The sequence below is a fragment of the Chenopodium album genome, chromosome 7, assembly GCF_948465745.1.
Source record: "Chenopodium album chromosome 7, dcCheAlbu1.1, whole genome shotgun sequence".
NCBI lineage: Eukaryota > Viridiplantae > Streptophyta > Magnoliopsida > Caryophyllales > Amaranthaceae > Chenopodium > Chenopodium album.
Window position 1 is genome coordinate 76,397,786 of NC_137840.1, and position 13,192 is coordinate 76,410,977.

The window sequence follows — 13,192 nt, forward strand, 5'->3', positions numbered from 1 at the left end:
ACACCCCCCAAGAAAGTTATACTATACTCGAGGAAAGACCAGATCATACAAAGCTCATGGTCTTACATAACCAGTCCCGGGTAGAGGGACAATCAAAATATCAAATACTCAGGCTCACAATGAGCTACAAATTAATTAAACCAAGTGATTTATAAATCAAACAACTTTTATTAAATCGATCAACATTTAGAGATCAAACCTTCAAATCATAAAATTATATACTTTAACTTGTCATGAAAATTGTTAACTTAAATATTCATACGCAACATTTATTCAAACAATCATTAAAACAAACATTATACAAAACACGCATTCAAAATTGTATCAAGGACCTAGCCACCTATACGTACCTTGATCACGAGAACAAAAAGGTACGACTACTAAACTTGACCACAATCGGGAGACTCCTCCTACACAAATAAAATAACCTTAATTAATATAAGGTTAACAAAATAACACAAATCCAAAAACACGATTCTATTGTGCATGAACTACCTAAATATTAACCTTTATCAAAATAGTGCTATTAGTATAGTTGGGTGGTCGTTGGTGGCGGATGAGGTGGTTGTTCGGTGGCAACAACTTGGTTATGGGTTGCAGAGTTTATTTAAGCTAGATAGAGTAAGAAGAAGGGGTGATGAGATAGAGAGTAGAGAAGAGGATTTCTGATTTTTGGTGTGAGGAATTTGTGAAGTGTTGAGGGTCTATTTATAGTGTTTAAAGGTGGAAAAGATAGAGTTCAAGAAGGTATAGGATTAGTATGAAAACTAGATAAGTTTGGTTAGTTAAATGAACTTGAATGTCATTTGGCCTAGGTTAATTTATGTAGAAAAGAAACTAATGAAAGATATTAGGAAAATAAATAAATAAATAAGATAGGTGTTAATAAGATAGGAAGTAGAATAGATTAAGATACTTAACAAAGGTTGTTGAATGGAATTACTCCAATTCTCACGGCCAACCCTTTTTTTTTTTTTTTTTTACATATATATATATATATATATATATATATATATATATATATATATATATATATATATATATATATATAACGAAAATCATTCTTAAATAAATAATATAATTAGATTTGATAATTAAATCAAGTTAAAATATATAGATAATATTAAAACTAAGATTTGTTGTAATTTATGAGATAATAATTAAGCTAAAGTTGTTAAGTATTATTAAGATAAAATCCGGAAAATAAAATTAAAAATGGCGTACAACGTTAATTAATAAAAATACGGACTGACCAAGATCATAATTTAGAAATTTTAATTATTTCAATTAATTAAAGAAATTACTAATTAAGAAAATATTTTCAAAAATTAGGGGTATTACAGTTCGCCCGGAAATAAAAATTGCCGAAATGTTTACCATAATCCCTAATAACCTCTAGGAGTCCAATTGGGTGTGTAGAACCATCCAATTTGCTTTTAAACAGCCAATTAACCGATTAACAACTTGTACCGATTTCATTAATTCAAGCCTACCACGAACATTTATGACAACAAATAACGATAAAAAATGGTTCCAAACAGCATTATATGACCCAATGATAAATCCCCTATAATTTCAATACTTTTCTACATCGGGTCCAGAATCTTACAAAATTTCTCAAAAAGCATGTATATTAGCCTTCAATTTTGAAAATTTTTACTATTTTTCACCATGAATAAAAATTGACGAAATGTTTCCCATGATCCCTAATACCGTCCGGGAGTCCCATTGGATGGGCCGAATCATCCAATTTGCTTTTAAACGGCCAATTTACCGATTTAAAACTTGCACGGATTTCATTAAATCAAGCCTACAAAGAACATTTTTGACACCATATAATGATCATAAATGGTTCTAAACGGCATTATATCACCCCGAAATGTATCCTCTAGAATTTCATGACTTTTCGACACCAGGCCCCGAATCCTCAAAAATTTCTCAAAAAGCGTGGATATTAACCTTCAATTTTGGAATTTTTTTTACTATTTTTCGCCTGAAAATAAAAATTGCCGAAATATTTACCATCGTCCCTAATACCCTCTAGGAATCTAATTGGGTGTGTGGAACCATCCAATTTGCTTTTAAACGATCAATTTACCGATTTACAACTTGCACAGATTTCATTAAATCAAGACTACAAAGAACATTTATGACACCATATAATGATCATAAATGGTTCCAAACGTCATTATATGACCCCGAGATGTATCCCCTTGAATTTTAAGACTTTTTAACACCAAGCCTCGAATCCTCCAAAATTTCTCAAAAAGCGTGGATATTAGCCTTCAATTTTGGAATTTTTTTACTACTTTTCGCTTAGAAATAAAAATTGCCGAAATATTTACCATCGTCCCTAATACCCTCTAGAAGTCTAATTGGGTGTGTGGAACCATCCAATTTGCTTTTAAACGGCTAATTTACCGATTTACAACTTGCACAGATTTCATTAAATCAAGACTACAAAGAACATTTATGACACCATATAATGATCATAAATGGTTACAAACGACATTATTATATCACCCCGAGATTTATCCCCTTGAATTTCAAGACTTTTCGACACCAAGCCCCGAATCCTCCAAAATTTCTCAAAAAGCGTGGATATTAGCCTTCAATTTTGGAATTTTTTTTACTACTTTTTGCTCGGAAATAAAAATTGCCGAAATGTTTACCATTGTCCCTAATACCCTATAGGAGTTTAATTGGCTGTGTGGAACCATCCAATTTGCTTTTAAACGGCCAATTTACCGATTTACAACTTGCACGGATTTCATTAAATCAAGCCTACAAAGAACATTTATGACACCATATAATGATCATAAATGGTTCCAAACGGAATTATATGACCCCTAGATGTATCTTCTAGAATTTCAAGACTTTTCGACACCAGGCCCTGAATCCTCCAAAATTTCTCAAAAAGCGTGGATATTAGCCTTCAATTTTGGAATTTTTTTACTACTTTTCGCTTAGAAATAAAAATTGCCGAAATGTTTACCATCGTCCCTAATACCCTCTAGGAGTCTAATTGGGTGTGTGGAACCATCCAATTTGCTTTTAAACGGCCAATTTACCGATTTACAACTTGCACGGATTTCATTAAATCAAGACTACAAATAACATTTATGACACCATATAATGATCATAAATGGTTCTAAACGGCATTATATCACCCCGAGATGTATTGCCTTGAATTTCAAGACTTTTCGACAACAAGCCCCGAATCCTCAAAAATTTCTCAAAAGCGTGGACATTAGCCTTCAATTTTTGAATTTTTTTACTATTTTTCGCCCGGAAATAAAAATTGCCGAAATTTTTATCATCGTCCATAATACCCTCTAGGATCCTAATTGGGTGTGTGCAACCATCCAATTTGCTTTTAAACGACCAATTTACCGATTTAAAACTTGCACCGATTTCATTCATTCAAGCCTACCACGAACATTTATGACAACAAATAATGATCATAAATGGTTCCACACGGCATTATATGACCACGAAATGTATCACCTATAATTTAAAGACTTTTCGACACCATGCCCCGAGTCCTCCAAAATTTCTCACAAAGCATGGATATAGCATTCAATTTTGTAATTTTTTTACTATTTTTCGCCCGTAAATAAAAATTGCCGAAAAGTTTACCATAATCCCTAATACCCTCTAGGAGTCCAATTGCGTGTGTGGAACCATCCAATTTGCTTTTAAACGGCCAATTAACCGGTTTACAACTTGTACCGATTTCATTAATTCAAGCCTACCACGAACATTTATGACAACAAATAATGATAAAAAATGGTTCCAAACAGCATTATATGACCCCGAGATATATCACCTATAATTTCTAATACTTTTCTACATCAGGCCCAGAATCTTATAAAATTTCTCAAAAAGCGTGGATATTAACCTTCAATTTTTAAAATTTTGACTTTTTTTCGCCATAAATAAAAATTTCCGAAATGTTTCCCATGATCCTTAATACCCTCCAGGAGCCCCATTGGGTGGGTGGAACCATCCAATTTGCCTTTAAACGACCAATTTACCGGTTTACAACTTGCACCGATTTTATAAACTCAAGCCTACCACAACCATTTATTACAACAAATAATGATCATATATGGTTCCAAATGACATTATATGACCCCGAGATGCAACCCCTAGAATTTCATGACTTTTCGACACTAGACCCCGAATCTTCCAAAATTTCTAAAAAAAAGCGTAGATATTAGCATTCAGTTTTGGAATTTTTTTACTATTTTTCGGTCGGAAATAAAAATTTCTGAAATGTTTACCGTCTTCCCTAATACCCTCTAGGAGTCTAATTGGGTGTGTGGAACCATCCAATTTGCTTTTAAACGACCAATTTACCGATTTACAACTTGCACAGATTTCATTAAATCAAGACTACAAAGAACATTTATGACACCATATAATGATCATAAATGGTTCCAAACGTCATTATATGACCCCGAGATGTATCCCCTTGAATTTTAAGACTTTTTAACACCAAGCCCCGAATCCTCCAAAGTTTCTCAAAAAGCGTGGATATTAGCCTTCAATTTTGGAATTTTTTTACTACTTTTCGCTTAGAAATAAAAATTGCCGAAATATTTACCATCGTCCCTAATACCCTCTAGGAGTCTAATTGGGTTTGTGGAACCATCCAATTTGCTTTTAAACGGCTAATTTACCGATTTACAACTTGCACAGATTTCATTAAATCAAGACTACAAAGAACATTTATGACACCATATAATGATCATAAATGGTTCCAAACGACATTATTATATCACCCCGAGATTTATCCCCTTGAATTTCAAGACTTTTCGACACCAAGCCCCGAATCCTCCAAAATTTCTTAAATGGCGTAGATTAGCCTTCAGTTTTGGGATTTTTTTACTATTTTTTGCCCGGAAATAAAAATTGCTGAAATGTTTACCATCGTCTATAACACCCTCTAGGAGTCCAATTGGGTGTGTGGAACCATCCAATTTGCTTTTAAACGACCAATTTACCGATTTAAAACTTGCACCGATTTCATTAATTCAAGCCTACCACGAACATTTATGACAACAAATAATGATCATACACTAGGTGAAAAAAAGAATTTGGCACTGCCCTAAGGCCACCGGTTCTTAAGAACCGGTGGGGAAAAAAGTGGGAAAAACGAGGGAAGGGAATTGCCACCGGTTCAAAGAGAACCGGTGGGTAAAATACTAAACCCACCGGTTCAAACCGGTGGCTTTACTATTTTTTTTTTAAAAAAAAAAACGCCCCATGAATACCCAAATAAACCCTACTCTCCTCAGCCGCTCTACTTCTCTTTCTCTCTCCTTCTTTGTTCGTCTCCTTCTTTCTCCTGTTCTTCTCCTTCGTTCTCATCTCCTTCTCTCTCTTTTTCTCTTTCGTTCTTCCCCGATTCTCGTACAATTAATTGAATACCACCTTCGATCTCATCCCCTTCTTGTTCGATCTACATCAACATCAACAGCAATTTCTGGGTATTTTTCGAGGTTAGGGTTTAATTCAATTTTGTACTTTTTAGGGTTTAATATAATTGATTTTCGAAATTGCTTTGAGCAATTGATTATTCTAGGTTAGATAGGTTTTAATCGATTTTCTTGGATTTTAGGTGATTTCTGGGTTGTTTTATTTTTAAATTGCTTTCGATCTCATCTCCTATTGAAGATGATGAAGATTTTGAAGGTATATTTATTAACTTTGCCTTTTTTGAATTTTATTTGAAATGTTCTGAATAATATTCTGAATTAAGCTGTTGTTTCTGTACATTTGTTTGTATGAAATTTGGTTAGTATGTCTATTTAAAGATATAATCTTTATGCTGCTTGCATTTATTTGAAGGTGGAAATCTTATATTGTTTGATTTATTGTGAAATTGGCTTCATTGTCATTGGATTGAGCGTTCATATCAAAGTGGAGTATTGGCAGAAACTATCTTAGATCATTAATTTGATAGGGTGAACAATTGAAGCTTTATGATTAATTGAATAGTTTCAGTTTCTGTCATATCTGATTTGGATATTGAAATTTGATTGTGGTGGATATTGGAGCCAATTCTCTACCGAAGTTGTAGGAAGTTGAAGTAATATTAGAATATTGGCAGATTGAGAATGTAATTGGCAGATTGAGGTTGAGCATGTCAGTAGAATGCTATATTGATTCTTTTTAGTTTCATGCATCCATATGCTTCTTGACTCAAATTATTGCTTGCTTGAATGTGTTGCACTTATCTCCTTGTGCCGTTTGGAGACTACTTTGAGAAATTATTCATGCTTGACCTCTCCAGACAGCATCATGGTGGCATATAACAACAAGAAGTATTATGTTGACATTTTTTAAACAAAGCCCTCTCATGCAATCAGTATAATCGAGATAGACTGTGAGGTGGACTTTGCCCCTCCTCTTGATTATAAAGAGCCTGAAAGACCTGCAATATATGCTCCTGGCAAGGCACAGCTCAAGGTTTGCACAATAACTTTACTCTCTTTTCCTTAGTTAGGTATCAAATAGTTCTTCATGTTTTGTCCACTAATTAGAAATGCATAAATAAATTGGACTATTAGCCAATGGTAGGAGCTACTTGATGAGAATCATGAAACTGCAGTAATGTCATTGAAGCAATTATTTTGTATTATTTGGTTAACATAATGTGAATGAGCTTGGTCCCTTTAAAATTTTCCTAATAACAATGATTTTGTTGTTAATCTATACAAGTAGCTTAAAACAATATCAAATCTCTTTGCTGTTGTCTTCTTGATTTTCTTTGAGACACTTATAGCTTAAGCGAATTTGGTTAACATATGGTGAATATTGGTTTGTTTCTTTTCTTTATGTTAGGACTATTAATTCTATTTTTAAAGAAAGAGGAATTAAGGTTACAAATACCCCTGTTGTTTTGATTGATGATGTTGCAGATTTGTCGATTGGGCTTAGCTTGCTGTATTGCTTTGCGTTGGTGTTAATTCTATGATTGTTGGGTTATTAATTCTACGATTGTGTTGAAGTGGGATTGATTTGCTTTGGTGTAATTTGAGTAGAATGGAACTACTTTCAAAGTGGATTTTAAAATAGGTTTTGATTATATTGTTTGGGGGTGGTAATTTGAGTAGAAAGGGAGCCAGTATCACATTGAATTGTTATGCTTGGTGTAATTTGGCTCTCTTGAAATTGAATTGGTTATGCTTTGGTATAATTTGAGTTGAGTAAATGCCAATATCACATTCAAGTTGGGCTATCATCTTATTGTTATTTACCTGTGTTAATGATGCATTTTGAAATTATGTTAGCTCTGTTGATTTTTCTATTAAGTTTTGTAGAAATTACTGTAATTTGAGATAAGATACTAATTCTTGCTACTTCAGTTTTTGGTTAAAAAAATAAATAAATAAAAATTATTTTAATGAATTCGCTATACGTAAATCATTTGGTGAATTTGCTGACTTAGCTACTGTCGCCCTACCGAGGCTACCGTTGCAGCTGGCCTGGAAAGGTTGCAGCTACTGCTGCCCTGCCGAGCCTGCTGCTGCAACTGGCCTGGCAAGGTTGCAGCTACTGCAGCCCTGTTGAGGCTGCTACTGCTGCTGCTGGCCTCAAAAGGTTGCAGCTACTGCTGCGCTGCATGTATATATGGTTGAATTTAAGGTAGTATTGCTCTGCTTGTTGTCTTTGATTAATACACACTTCGAGATCTCTTATCTTTGTTTGTTGATGCAGGTGGCTGTTGGAAGATGTTATCTATACGCAAGGCTGCTGCTGCCTCGCCAAGGCTCGCTGCTGTAGTTGCTGCCTCGCCAGGTGTTACATTGGTGATTTGGTGTGACTTGTATTTAACAATGACTTGTATTTTATTTTATTTTTTTGGACCTAAATTGTAATGTTACAACCTTTTTTTTAATGAAAATATGTATGTTTATATATATGTTAGTGTTTATATATAATTTCATTGAAAAAATGCAAAAAAAAATGCAAAAAAAAAAAAAAAAAAAAAATTATTTTTTTTTGCCATTATTGGCACCGGTTTTGAACAAGAACCGGTGCCAAAAACCCCTTTAAAAAAGCGGGAATGGGTTTTTGCCACCGGTTTTGAACCGGTGGCTTTACATCTGACTATTGCCACCCCCCAAATGCCCATCGGTTCAAAACCGGTGGCTTAGGGGGGTTTTGAACCGGTGGCCAAATGCTATTTTCGCCTAGTGATAGATGGTTCCAAACGGCATTATATGACCTAGAAATGTATCCCTTAGAATTTCAAGACTTTTCGACTCCAGGCTCTGAATCCTCAAAAATTTCTCACAAAACATGGATATTACACTAGGCGAAAAAAGCATTTGCCCACCGGTTCAAAACCCCCTTTTGCCACCGGTTTTGAACCGGTGGTTTTTTGGGGGGTGGCAATAATATTTTAAAAAGCCACCGGTTCAAAACCGGTGGCAAAAACAAGTATTGCCACCGGTTTTTGATGTGAACCGGTGGCAATAATGCCCTAAAAAAACAAAAAAAAAAATTTTTTTTTTTGCATTTTTTTCACTTAAAATGTAGCAGACAGGTATATAAATACATAATATACATAAACTACGTATATATTCATCAATAATTAGTAATAGTACACTTTTTAAGAGTGAAAAAACTAAATTTATAAGTACAAACAAATTATTCATACAACAATTCCAATTTAAAAGAACTAAATTAATGAAATTACACCAAACAAATAGTTAAAACATCAGCCTAGTCTTCAAAGTATTCTTCAAAGGATGGTGAAATTTTGTAGAGCATCAATAGCAGCAGCATTTCCTATTTTCCTGATAAACAAAAGATGTCATACAATTAGTATGGATTAGGCTAATTGGCCTAATTTCTAAAATTAATCTTCTAAAAAAAACAAAAAAACCACCATAACCCACCACCCAGAACACAAGACCCCCTACCACCACCAACCGCCACCCCACACCACCCCAACACCACCAGCTCCAACCCCAGCCCAAACCCTCGCCCAGAACACACGACCCCCCTACCACCACCAACCGCCACCCCACACCACCCCAACACCACCAGCTCCAACCCCAGCCCAAACCCTCGCCCAGAACACACGACCCCCCTACCACCACCAACCGCCACCCCACACCACCCCAACACCACCAGCTCCAACCCCAGCCCAAACCCTCGCCCAGAACACACGACCCCCCTACCACCACCAACCGCCACCCCACACCACCCCAACACCACCAGCTCCAACCCCAGCCCAAACCCTCGCCCAGAACACACGACCCCCCTACCACCACCAACCGCCACCCCACACCACCCCAACACCACCAGCTCCAACCCCAGCCCAAACCCTCGCCCAGAACACACGACCCCCCTACCACCACCAACCGCCACCCCACACCACCCCAACACCACCAGCTCCAACCCCAGCCCAAACCCTCGCCCAGAACACACGACCCCCCTACCACCACCAACCGTCACCCAACACCACCCCAACACCACCAGCTCCAACCCCAGACCCACCCAAACCGCATCCAAGCCACCAAGACCCATCACCCAAACCCACCACAACCCGTAACCGAACCCATAACCAAACCAAAACCCTACCCAACGCCACACCCACCACGACAGCAACCACAACAGCCGCAACTAAAACCCTACCCACCGCCAGAACCACCACGACAGTAACCAAAAAACAAGCGAAAATTTAAAAAAAAAAAAAAAAAAAAAAAACCAAAAAACATACCTTTATAACCGAAATTGGTTTGAATTTGGTTTAATAAGGTCAAATTCGACCATGAAAAGTCTAGATCTAGAAATTTCATGGTCGAATTTAACCTTAAAAACCATTAATTTTTTAACACCACCAACCATAAAAGTTTTTAACACCACCGCCGGCGACGAGAGAGCTTTGAGATGAGAAAGGAGGAAAGAGAAGTGAGACGAGAGAGGGGTGAGACGAGAGTGAGAGTGAGAGTAGGAGAGAGTGAGAGCAGGAGGAGAGGGGAGGGAAGAGAGAGGGTTTAGTTAGGGTTAGGGGTTTATAAAGGGGAGGGGGCGGTTTTTTTTTTTTTAAACAAAGCCACCGGTTTTGAACCGGTGGAATTAATATTTTGACCACCGGTTCGGTTCAAACCGGTGGCAATACCCTTCCCACAAAATCCCGCCCATTTTCCCTTATTTTTTTGCCACCGGTTTTTAAAAACCGGTGGCCATTTGGCGGTGCCAAATTCAATTTTTCTACTAGTGTTAGCCTTCAATTTTGGAATTTTTTTACTATTTTTCGCCCAGAAATAAAAATTGTCGAAATGTTTACCATAATCCCTAATACCATCTAGGAGTCCAATTGGGTGTGTGGAACCATCCAATTTGCTTTTAAACAACCAATTAACCGATTTACAACTTGTACCAATTTCATTAAATCAAGCCTACCGCGAAAAATAATGACAACAAATAACGATAAAAAATGGTTCCAAACAGCATTTTATGACCCCGAGATATATCCCCTATTATTTCACTACTTTTCTACATCGGGCCCAGAATCATACAAAATTTCTCAAAAAGCGTGTATATTAGCCTTCAATTTTGAAAATTTTGACTTTTTTTCGCCATAAATAAAAATTTCCGAAATGTTTCCCATGTTCCCTAATACCATCCAGGAGTCCCATTGGGTGGGTGAAACCAACCAATTTACCTTTAAACGACCAATTTATCGGTTTACAACTTACACCGATTTCATTAACTCAAGCCTACCACGAAAATTTATTACAACAAATAATGATCATATATGGTTCCAAATGGCATTATATAACCCCAAGATGTATCCCCTAGAATTTCAAGAGTTTTCGACACCAAGCCCCGAATCCTCCAAAATTTCTCAAAAAAGCATGGATATTAGCCTTCAATTTTGGAATTTTTTTACTATTTTTCGCCCGGATATAAAAATTGTCGAAATGTTTACCATCATCCCTAATACCCTCTAGGAGTCTAATTGGGTGTGTGGAACCATCTAGTTTGCTTTTAAACGGCCAATTTACCGATTTACAACTTGCACGGATTTCATTAAATCAAGCCTACAAAGAACATTTATGACACCCTATAATGATCATAAATGGTTCCAAACGGCATTATATGACCCCGAGATGTATCCTCTAGAATTTCAAGACTTTTTGACACCAGGCCCCGAATCCTCCTAAATTTCTCAAAAAGCGTGGATATTAGTCTTCAATTTTGGAATTTTTTTACTATTTTTCGTCTGGAAATAAAAATTGCCAAAATGTTTACCATCATCCCTAATACCCTCTAGGAGTCTAATTGGGTGTGTGGAACCATCCAATTTACTTTAAAATAGCCAATTTACCGATTTACAACTTGCACGGATTTCATTAAATAATCAAGCCTACAAAGAACATTTATGACACCATATAATGATCATAAATGGTTCCAAACGGCATTATATGACCCCGTGATGTATCCGATAGAATTTCAAGACTTTTCGACACCAGACCCCTAATCCTCCAAAATTTCTCAAAAAGCGTGGATATTAGCCTTCAATTTTGGAATTTTTTTACTATTTTTCGCCCGAAAATAAAAATTGCCGAAATGTTTACCATCATCCCTAATACCCTCTAGGAGTCTAATTGGGTGTGTGGAACCATCCAATTTGCTTATAAACGACCAATTTACTGATTTACAACTTGCACGGATTTCATTAAATCAAGCATACAAAGAACATTTATGACACCATATAATGATCATAAAAGGTTCCAAACGGCATTATATGACCCCAAGATGTATCCCCTTGAATTTCAAGACTTTTCCACACCAAGCCCCGAATCCTCCAAAATTTTTCAAAAAGCGTGGATATTAGTCTTCAATTTTGGAATTTTTTACTATTTTTCGCCCGGAAATAAAAATTGCCGAAATGTTTACCATCGTCCCTAATACCCTCTAGGATTCTAATCGGGTGTGTGGAACCATTCAATTTGCTTTTAAACGACCAATTTACCGATTTACAACTTGCACGGATTTCATTAAATCAAGCCTACATAGAACATTTATGACACCATATAATGATCATAAATGGTTCCAAACGTCATTATATGACCCCGAGATGTATCCCCTTGAATTTCAAGACTTTTCGACACCAAGCCCCGAAATCCTCTAAAATTTCTCAAAAAGCGTGGATATTAGCCTTCAATTTTGGAATTTTTTTACTATTTTTCGCCAGGAAAAAAAGTGGTTAAATGTTTACCATGGTCCTTAATATCCTACGGAATTCCAATTGGGTGTGTGGAACCATCCAATTTGCTGTTAAACGGCCAATTTACTAGTTTACAACTTGCACCGATTTATTGGTTACAACGACCAATTTAATTAACTTGCACCGAACCCGACTTGAAACGAAATTGACCCTAACCCGTTTTAACCTTTCAAAACCCGAACTTAACCCGACTTATTACTAACCTGGCCTGAATTCAACCCGACCCGTTCCTAACCCGTCCCGAATTTAACCCAACTTGTTACAAACCCGACCCGAAATCAACCCGATTTGTTATTGACCTGACCCAAATTCAACCCGACTTGTTATTGACTCGAACCGAATTTTACCAAACCTAATACTTACCCGACCCAAAAATTCAACCTGATCTATTACTAACGCAACTCGAAATTAACACGACTTGTTATTGACACAACCTAAATTTAGCCCAAATTTTTCCTGACCCGATTTCAAATCACCTTAAATGCAATTTAGACAACCTTATTATTGTTGATTAAATTATTTTGTCTAGGGAGACCATGTCGGTCTAGGCCATCAAAAGAAAGGTGCATCATCCTCAAATTTAAGAGTTAAATATAGTATATATTTGTTGTATGGTCAAAGGAGATAATTATATTCCTAAATTATAGACTATAGTTCCCTAGTATGTTGTCATATATATTATAGTCAAAGGAAATAATTAGCTTCATAAAAATGATAATTATCTATTTATAGTTAGTTGAACCCGAATATGATCTGACTTGGAAATGACCCGACCTGATTGTAACAAGCAAATTATTGACTTGAACATAACCCGACTTGAATCCGAGAATGACCCGACTTGGAAATGACCCAACCTGATTATAACCCGCAAATTATTGAGTTGAACCGAACTTGACTCAAACCTGAGAATGACCCGACCTTATTATAATCCGC

The 13,192-nt window shown here is 36.3% G+C and overlaps 1 long non-coding RNA gene across 1 annotated transcript; it reads left to right on the forward strand.

Annotated features, from left to right (window-relative positions):
- Positions 1-5,307: 5,307 nt before the first annotated feature.
- LOC145638635 (uncharacterized) lies at positions 5,308-7,869 on the forward strand. Its single transcript, XR_014114679.1, has 4 exons — positions 5,308-5,507; positions 5,627-5,700; positions 6,302-6,477; positions 7,729-7,869. It is a non-coding gene; the product is annotated as an uncharacterized LOC145638635 (long non-coding RNA).
- Positions 7,870-13,192: the final 5,323 nt, after the last annotated feature.